This window comes from Macaca fascicularis, chromosome 15, assembly GCF_037993035.2.
Source record: "Macaca fascicularis isolate 582-1 chromosome 15, T2T-MFA8v1.1".
Lineage (NCBI taxonomy): Eukaryota > Metazoa > Chordata > Mammalia > Primates > Cercopithecidae > Macaca > Macaca fascicularis.
The window spans coordinates 99,318,055-99,328,830 of NC_088389.1; the positions used below are offsets into that span (position 1 = coordinate 99,318,055).

Here is a 10,776-nt window from a genome sequence, read left to right on the forward strand (position 1 = left end):
TCAGTGGTTCGTAAACTCTAGCATGCATCTGAATCACCAAGAGACTTACAACAACACAAATTGCTGCCCCCACACACCTCTGAGAGTTTCTTATTCACTAGGTCTGCGTAAGGCAGGAAATCTGCATTTCTAAAAAGTTCCTAGAACCATTAAAAAAAGGATGAAGTATTAACACTTGCTACAACATGGATGAACCTCCAAAACATTACGCTAAGTGAAAGAAGCCACGTATGTAAAGTCATAGATTATATGATTCAATTTACATGAAACACCTAGAATAGGCAAATCCGTAGAGATGAAAAGTAGATTCATGGTTTCCAGAGGCCAAGGTGAGGGGGGAACAGGGACTGACTACTTAATGTGGATAGGCTTTCCTTTTGGAGTAATGAAAATATTTTGCAACTAGAGAGAGGGGATGGTTGCATAACACTGAGAATGTACTAAACATGAGTGGATTGTTCACTTTGATTGTATGTCATGTGAATTTTACCTCAACAACAACAAAAAGTTTCTAGGTAATGCTGATATGGTCCAGAGACCATGCTTTGAGAAGCACTGACTTTAGTTACAAGCACAGAGAAGAGACTGAAGTAAGCCAACTTCCAAAATGGATGGAAGCCTCCATGTGTAATCCAGCAAGCCTGTCTATAGAACTCAGGAAGGCTGAAACAGGCTGTTGCACTGGAAATCTTCGCTCTCAGTTTGGGCTTGGACCAATAGCTGGCAGCCACTTTCACATTCCAAATTGAAGTCCTGAACCACCCAAGCAAAGGAGGGGGCTGAATAATCCAGTTGTACTCATCTCAGCTGACCAATCACCTCTGGCTTATAAAGAGGACTTTAAGGAGTGAGGGAAAGTTGGCAAATGGATGGAGAATTTCTTTGGATATAGTCACTGGCATTCTGTGAGGCTGCCCTCATGCCTTGGGGAAGGAGTTAGAATTCTTCCCTTTTCACTTCACATGTGCCCATCTACCCATCTCTGGACACTGTTTGTAGGGCTAGGGCCATTAATCTTTTTAAAGAATTCGAGGAGGTGAAGACCATTTCATCCCCACTGAAATATGTAAAAAGAGAGATGGACCTGGAGCCAGAACAATGAAGCTGGAAGATGGGAATAAGAGTGACTCCTTCCTAGGGCTTTTGTGAGAACTAAACAAGATAACCTTTGAAAGCACTATAATATGCTTTATGTATCATGGTTATTATTTTCCACAGTTAGAATGTTGCTAGCACAGGGTGCAGACAGTGGGATCTTCCATCCACTGAGATCTTTCTCTAAGTGTATTAGCCTACTCCACATGTCTCCTTGTTTCTCACTATGTGTTTTAAATGGAATCAACAGACCAACTCATTCAAGTATTTTATTTGTTCTGGGAAGCTTTCTATTCCCTGTTTTTAAGAGAGCTTGCCTGGTAGTGTTCGTGAGGCTGCCATTACATCAAGGTAGTTTCCCACATGGCACACTCCTCATGCCTTTGCACACATGGCCTGTGCCCTCTGCCTGGAATGCCCTTTGTTGGGCTCACACCATTTACTCTTCAAAACCGCAATTGAATATCAGCTTTTCTGCAAAGCCTTCCCTCATCCTGTCCCAACTGTCACCCCACCATAAATGCCTGCCCCTTAACATTTTGTCTCCATTGCAGGACTTATCACACTGGACCATCCATGTGTGTTTTCTCATTTTTCCCTCCTTCTGTATGCCATAATCAGCTTGAGGGAAGGAACCAGGTGCAACTCCTGATGCACAGTAGGTGCATCCAAGTATCTGCGCCAAAAGTATCTGCAAAAAGGACTGATGGATAACAAATGATGCTCATAGGACCTCCTGCTGAGAGAGGTGGTGAAATCATTTAGAGCCAAGATTTTTCAGTCTACTTCTAGAAGTTAAGCCAGAAAATATGGATACATTTTATTTTTTGAAACTTTCCATGGCAATAAGACACCACTGCAAAGTTAGAAGGCATTTGACAAACGGGGACATTTTGAAAATTATGTCACAAAAGGTTAATGTTCCTAATATGTAAAGAAATACTAAAAATAGAGAAGAAAAAACCAATAATCCTATAGAAAAGTTGGGGGGGAGTGGAAGGAGTAACAGGTAGACAGACCAGATAAGAATTATCAGTGGTTTGTAAACTTATTATTATAAGATGTTCAACTTTACTCAGAATTAGGAAAATGCAAATTGAAACTCTTTGGGGATAACATTTTTTACCTACCAGATGAACAAGAATATTAATGTTTAGCAAAATGCTTTATGGCAAGGTTATGGGGAAACTGGCATTCTCATACGTTGCTGGAGGAAATGCCAAACATTAGAAACATTACAGGAGGGATCTTGTAGCATCTTCTGCACACTCCTTCACCCTTTGACCTAGTAAACACACTTGTAGAGATCTATCCCAAAGTTACACTGCAAAAATACAAAGGCAAAAAAGGTGTATGTGGAAACTATTGTTCATTGCAGCTCTATTCATAATGGCAAAAGACTGGCAAGACCCAAATGCCGAAGTATAAAAAATTATTTGATGAAGCTAGACAAATATACTCAATACAGTGCTATACAGTTGTGAAAAAGAACAACAAATCTCTCTCTATAATCTATGGGATCATCTCCAGGATATATCCCATATATCTGGAATCCCCTCAGAGCGCCTTCCTTTGAAACAGGCAAGAATAATTAAACCTCTCATACAACAAAATCCAAATAATACTTTCCCCTCAAGGAGTGGGGCAGAACTCTCTATCCCTTAAGTGTGGGCTGCAAATGGTGACTTTCTTCCAAAGCATACAATATGGAAAGAACAGAAAAAAGGGAATCTTAGCATGGGAAGACCTGACAGACATTACCTCATCCAGGTGACCAAGGTCAACATCAACAGTGATCAGTCATGTTGACAGTACATGTCCCTGATAAGATGTGGTGAGAATGGCATTTTCCCTCTGTGGCCTTCCTCCCAAAACCCATATTCCCAATCTAGCAGGAAAACATTTGATAAGCCACAGTAGAGGGACATGATACAAAATACTCAACTAGTACTTCTCAAAACTGTCAAGGTCAGACTGGGCACGGTGGCTCACGCCTATAATCCCAGTACTTTGGGAGGCTGAGGCGGGCAGATCACCTGAGGTCAGGAGTTCGAGACCAGCCTGACCAATATGGAGAAACCCTGTCTCTTCTAAAAATACAAAATTAGCTGGGCAGGGTGGTGCATGCCTGTAATCCCAGCTACTCGGGAGGCTGAGGCAGGAGAATCATGTGAACCCGGGAGGCGGAGGTTGCAGTGAACTGAGATCATGCCATTGCACTCCAGCCTGGCTAACAAGAGCAAAACTCTGTCAAAACAAAAACAGAAACAAAAATGTCAAGGTCATCAAAACCAAGGAAAGTGGCAACTGTCACAGTTAGAGGAGCCTAGGGAGACAAGGATGACCAAATGTAATGTGATATCATGGCTGGGATCCTGGGACAGAAACCGTGCATTAGGTCAACACTAAGGAGCTCTGAAGAAAGTATGGACTTCAACTAGTAACAGTGTATAAATATTGGTTCATTAGTTGTGACAAATGTACTATACTAATAATGTAAGATATTAATAACAGGGGAAACTGCATGAAGTGTGTATAAGAACTGGATCTGCTATCTTTGAAATGCTCCATAAATTTAAAACTATTCTAAAACAAAAACTGGATTCTAAAAAGTGTCACTTTTCAAACTTGGCTGTAGCTTTAAAACATGTAAATATATAGTCCCTGTGACCCAAAGAGTCCACTGTTAGGAATTCACCTTTCAGATATCTTGCAGACATACTTCTGAGCTTTGTGTACAAGCACTGTATTCATTGGAACACTGTAATACCAAAATCAGAAAAAGGAAACAATTTAAATTCTATTAGCAGTAAGCTTGTTAAATAAATTATGGTATATTCATGTGACACACTGAAAAATAAAAATGAGGTAGGTACAATGTGAAAGGAGTTCCATAATATGTTAAGGGAAAAAAATCAAGGCACAGAACATTCTGCACAGTAAAATCCTTCTTGTATAGATAAATAATTTTTAAAAGATAAAGTACAGATCTATTTTTGTATACTGATATACGCATGAAAGATTTCCTGGAGAGATACTAGAAAACTATACAGAGTTGTTACTTCTGAGTTTGGAACTGGTGCTACAGGGTGGGGAGGGTCTTTTAACTCTTTCATCTACTGTTGAACTTTGTGTGCGTGTATTTTAATTTTTAAAAATAATCATCCTTTTAGATTACAACTAGTCTAGCTTCAGGATTATATACAGCTAAAACTGAAGAGAGGATTTGAGAGGATCTGCATCTCCATGCTATACTTTTTGAGTGTTTCCAAGAAACCCAGATTGATATTAACCTCTGTCACATTACCCTTTTTTTTTTTTTTTTTTTTTTTTGAGATGGAGTCTCGCTCTGTCACCCAGGCTGCAGTGCAACGGTTCAATCTTGGCTCACTGCAGCCTCTGCTTCCCAGGTTCAAGCGAATCTCCTGCCTCAGCCCCCTTGAGTAGCTGAGACCAGAGGTGTGCACCACAACACCCGGCTAATTGTATTCTTTTAGTAGAGACGAGATTTCACCACGTTGGTCAGGCTGGTCTTGAACTCCTGACCTCAGGTGATCCACCTACCTCGGCCTCCCAAAGTGCTTGGATTACAGGTGTGAGCCACCGCACCCAGCCAACATTACCCATTTTTTATGGTTAACTTTATGTGTCAACTTCACTGGGCTAAGGGATGCCAGGATAGTTGGTAAAATGTTATTTTTGTGTGTGTCTGTGAGGGTGTTTCTGGAAGAGTTTAGCATTTGAATTAGTAAACTGAATAGAGAAGATTATCTTCACCAATGTGGTTGGGCATCATCTAGTCCATGGAGGGTCCAAATAGAACAAAAATGTGGGGGAAAAGACAAATTTGCTCTCTTCTTAAGCTGGGACATTCATATTCTCCCGTCATTGGACATCAGTGTTCCTGGTTCTCTGGCCTCTGGACACAGACTGGGACTTCCACTAACCATACCCTGGTTCTCAGACCTTTTGATTCAAACTGATTCAGACTAAACTTATACCACCAGCTTTTCTGGTTGTCTAGCTTGCAGATGTCAAATCGTGGAAGTACTCAGCCTCCATAATTATGTGAGCCAACTCTTGTCATAAATACATGTGTATACATACACACACATGTACGATTCTGTTTCTCTGGAGAATCCTAGTATACCATTAAAGCATTAACATTAATTATCAATTGGATGCTGTCATCTTAGAAATCTAAGAGGGATCTTCTGAGAAACTGGATATGAGAGATCTGCCTTCTGATGAGTGCATGCAAATGAGCAGGCGGGAGACTGGCACATGGGGTGGATGAGCAAATGTTTCCAAGGGATAGGCTGTTAAGAGGTGAGTCTGGGTTGACGGGGGGACACATTAGATCATGAGTTACTTGATAAGGCAGAGGAGGCTACAGATACAGGATGATGTGATTTGAAGGAGACAGGCTACAAGGGAAGAGCCTAATATTTACCTTAATAGACTATTGAGCAGTTTTATCTAGCCCAGTGATTCTCAACTTCAGAGGTACATTAGAATCACCTGGGGGAGCTTTTTAAGGCTATGTTCTTCAACAGGGAAATAGAAAAACAAATTGTAGCACATCTATATGGAGTAACACTCAGCAATAAAAATGAACTATGGACACACTGTATCAACCAAACTGATGAATCTCAAATGCATTATGCTAAGTGAAAGAAGCCCACACTGAAAAACTACATACTGCATGATTTCATTCCCCTGTCATTCTGGAAAAGACAAGACTATAGGAAAAGAAAACATATCAACACCTGCCAAGAGCTACGGGTGCGAGGACAGTTTGACTACAAAGGAGCATAAAAGAATTTGGGAGAAGGCATGCACCTGTTCCATATGGATTGTAATAGTTACATGACTATATGCATGTGGCAAAATTTACAAAACTGTACGCTAAAGAAGATGAATTGTATTGCATATAAATTATACTTTAATACAAAAGGCCGTCCCCCAAATATTACAATTCATTTGGTCTTGGGTGGAGCCTAGAGATTATTTTTTAAAAGCTCCTCAGATGGAAAACATCTGCTTTGGTCTAAGATGGAGTATCAGGGAGTGGATTTTCCCTCCTACCTGAGTCAACCAAAAAAAAAGAAAAGCAGACAAAGTATATGAAACAATGGGCTTTAAGACACTGACTATCTGGCAACCGAGGATGGTGAACCCTGCATTTTGGAGGTGATGGAATACCGCTTCTTATCTTGATTGTAGGGATTATTCCATGGGTATATATACATATTAAAACTTAGCAAATCGTACACCTTTTATATGTGTAGTTTATTGTACATCAGTCATGCACCATTAAAGACAGTTTTCTTTAAGTTCCCCAGGTGATTCCAAACATATAGCCAGAGTTAAGAACCATCAGCCCCAACATATAACCTTACTTGGCCCTGGAATCTAACATCATAAGATTCTAATCATCTGAACTCAGTGTAATGTGATTGAAGCACATACAATGTTAAAGTTTATTACAAGACATACTTTACTTAAGCAGAACTCATTTTAGGAACTAAGTTCACACTTGCGGGAATAGTATTTTTTGTCAATGAATCTTTTAATAGTGATTGACATCACTGTTTAAAAAAAGAGAGAGAGAGAGAGAGGCTAGGACCTTAACTGGAAAGATTTTTAAATGTTAGAACAAAAGACATTAATAACAACTTCTAGCAAACTTAGAATATGCACAAAAAGCCTTAAAATTGTGCATAACATTTAACCCAGAATTTAAACTAAGGACATAAGAAAAGAGCACAAGTGTGCCACTTCAGAAATGCTATAATAGCAGGAACATGGGAATCTAAAACAACAACAAAAAAGAAGTGGCAAAATTTATTTGAATTTACGTGAATTATGGTATGTGAGTAAAAAGAATAGTACAAGACCATCTAAAATAATATTGTATAATAGTATCTAATGATATTATTAGATACGATGTTAGCCCGAGGCTGCAGCAGCGCATCCCCGCTCCAGTGTCCACCAACACCCATGGCGCGAGGGCGTGGCTCTGATGGGGCTGGGAGCCCGGGGGCCCTGGAGTGAGGGGGCCCAAGAGTGGGCTCTGGAGGCTGTGGAGGCGACGCCGGAGAGGATGTAGCCTCGGTGGGGAGCGGATCCTGTGAAGATGGTTTGGTTGGCTTGGAGATTTGGAGATCTGATGCCACGATGAGGACTCACACACGTGGGTGCTCCCAGTGTGTTTTTCATATATTAGCTTTGTGTTGTGTCAGCCTATGTCACCGACAAGAACCCAGAAGTCATGATTCCCTTCACCAATGCCAACTATGGCAGCCACCCCATGCTGTACTTCTCCAGGTCAGAGGTGGCGGAGCTGCAGCTCAGGGTAGCCAGCCCACATGAGCACATTGCAGCCCACCTCATGGAGGCTGTGCACACGATGCTGTCCAGTCCCTGGGAATACCTCCCTCCCTGGGATCCCAAGGACTACAGTGCCCGCTAGAATGAAATCTATGGAAACAACTTGGGTGCCTTGGCAATGTTCTGTATGCTATATCCTGAGAACACTGAAGCCTGAGACATGGCCAAAGTCTACATGGAGAGGATGGCAGCGCAGCCTAGCTGGTTGGTGAAAGATGCTCCTTGGGATGAGGTCCTGCTTGCTCACTCCCTGGTTGGTTTTGCCACTGCTTATGACAACTTCTCGTACAACTACCTGAGCAAGATACAACAGGAGAAGTTTCTTGAAGTGATTGCCAGTGCCTCGGAGTATATGTATGAAACTTCATACAGGAGAGGATGGGGATTTCAATACCTGTACAGTCATCAGCCCACCAACTGAATGGCTTTGCTCACAGGATGCCTAGTCCTGATGAATCAAGGATATCTTCGAGAAGCCTACTTATGAACCAGACAAGTTCTGACCATCGTGAAGAAATCTCTGGTCTTGCTCAGGGAGGTGATGGATGGCTCCCTCTATGAAGGAGTTGCGTATGGCAGCTACACCACTAGATCACTCTTCCAATACATGTTACTCATCCAGAGGCACTTTGACATCAACCATATTGGCCATCCGTGGCTTAAACAACACTTTGCATTTATGTATAGAACCATCCTGCCAGAGTTTCAAAGGACTGTGGCTACTGTAGACTCAAATTACAACTGATTTTATGGTCCAGAAAGCCAATTAGTGTTCCTTGATAAATTTGTCATGAGTAACGGCAGTGGTAACTGGCTAGCTGACCAAATCAGAAGGAACCATGTGGCGGAAGATCCAGGAACACCGTCCAAAGGGCAGCACTGGTGCACTCTGCACACAGAATTTCTCTGGTATGATGCCAGCTTGAAATCAGTTCCTTCTCCAGACTTTGGCACCCCCACACTGCATTATTTTGAAGACTGGGTGTCGTGACTTATGGAAGTGCACTACCACCTGAAATCAATAAATCTTTCCTCTCCTTCAAGTCTGGAAAACTAGGGGGACATGCAATATGTGACATTGTCCACAGAAACAAATACAAAGATTGGATCAAAGGATGGAGAGATTTTAATGCAGGGCATGAATACTATGATCAAAACTCATTTAGTTTTGCTCCCAATTGTGTGCCTTTCATTAATTATGGAGGCTCTGTACGGGTCAAAGTATACCTTCTTCAACAATGTTTTGACGTTTTCCACAGCTGTGTCAAAGAGCTGCTTTTCTCCCTGGAAGGGTCAGGTCACAGAAGACTGCTCATCAAAATGGTCTAAATACCAGCATGACCTAGCAGCTAGCTGCCAGGGGAGAGTGGTTGCAGCAGAGGAGAAAAATGGGGTGGTTTTCATCTAAGGAGAAGGTGTGGGAGCTTATAACTCCCAGTTCAACCTGAAGAATGTTCAGAGGAATCTGATCCTCCTACGTCCACAGCTGCTTCTCCTTGTAGACCAAATACACCTGGGAGAGAAGAGTCCCCTGGAGACAAAAGTGAGCTTCTTCCACAATGTGGATGTTCCTTTTGAGGAGACTGTGGTAGATGGTGTCCATGGGGCTTTCATCAGGCAGAGAGATGGTCTCTATAAAAAGTACTGGATGGACAATACTGGCTACAGCAAGAAAGCAACATTTGCCTTAGTGACATATCCTCGGGGCTATCCCTACAATGGGACAAACTATGTGAATGTCACCATGCACCTCTGAAGTTCCATCGCCAGGGTAGCTTACTTCTTCATAGGGTCATCTATAGATGCTCAGAGGTTCACCATCCACGGAGACTCTCAGCAACTGGATGTGTTCGTAGCCACCAGCAAACATGCCTACGCAACATACCTGTGGACAGGTGAGGCCACAGGACAGTCTGCCTTTGCACAGGTCATTGCTGATTGTCACAAAATTCTGTTTGACTGGAATTCAGCCATCAAGAGCAGCATTGTCCCTCAGGTGAAGGACTATGCTGCTGTTGTGGAACAGAACCTGCAGCATTTTAAGCCAGTGTTTCAGCTGCTAGAGAAGCAGACACTGTCCCGAGTCTGGAACCAGCTAGCTCTAGGAAGACTGCTGACCGCCTGCTGACATTTTCAGATAAGAAACAGGCTGAGGAGGCCATCAACAGGATTTCTGCCATAACACAGCAACAGCAGCAGCAAAGCAAGTCAAAGAAAAACTGAAGGGCAGGCGAACGCTCTAAATTTGTGGATACTGTTCCTGATACTTTTGCACAGATTGAGGTCAGTGAGAAAAAGATTAGACAGAAAGCTCAGATTCTGGCACAGAAAGAACTACCCATAGATGAAGATGAAGAAAAACCTTTTAGATTTTGCAGATGTAACATATGAGAAACATAAAAACGGGGGTTTGATGAAAGGCCGGGTTGGACAGGCATGGATGGTGACAACCACTCATAGCAGGGCGTCATCACTATCTGTTTCCTACACCAGGTTGTTCCTCATCCTGAACATTGCTATTGTCTTTGTCATGTTGGCAATACAACTGACTTATTTCCAGAGGGCCCAGAACCTACATGGCCAAAGATGTCTTTCTGCAGTTCTTCTAATAGATAGCTGTATTTTATTGTGGTTGTACTTTTCTTGTTCCCAACCTCAGTGTTAGCCCTGAAGCTATAAATTGCCCAGTCATTTTGTGATCACAAAAGTCCATTCAAAAAAAATTTTATTACCCCAGTTTATCAGATTTTTTCCCTCACATTCATTTTAACAAATTAAGGGCAGATATTTTGACACAAGAAAGCAAGAACATGGAGAAATTGGAGCAGGAAAGGAATTTATCAAAGCGATAGAAATAGCTTGCTAGTCCTATGGTGGTTCTGGAAGTATTTGGCATTGCAATTGAACAGTCCATATAGTACTTCCTCTTTTAGAAGAAACAAAAAGTCTGTTTTTTAAAGTAATGTTTTTTCTTATGAGAAAAAGATTTAGATAGAATTAGGTTTTATTAATATTAATTTAATGCTATTAGCAATTTCCATGTACTATATTATGGAAAAGACTGAAGAATACAATTCTGAGAAATATTTTAAAAATTTTAATGGTATAGTCATGTTGAAAGATAAGTGTTGGCCGCATGTGGTGGCTCACGCCTGTAATCCCAGCACTTTTGGGAGGATGAGGCGGACGGATCATGAGGTCAAGAGATGGAAACCATCCTGGCCAATGTGGTGAAACTCCGTCTCTACTAAAAATACAAAAATTAGCTGGATGTGGTGATGCACGCTT

The 10,776-nt window shown here is 41.7% G+C and overlaps 1 pseudogene; it reads left to right on the forward strand.

Annotated features, from left to right (window-relative positions):
* Nucleotides 1-7,275: 7,275 nt before the first annotated feature.
* LOC102139548 (dermatan-sulfate epimerase pseudogene) lies at nucleotides 7,276-10,153 on the forward strand (annotated as a pseudogene).
* The last annotated feature ends 623 nt before the right edge of the window (nucleotides 10,154-10,776 follow it).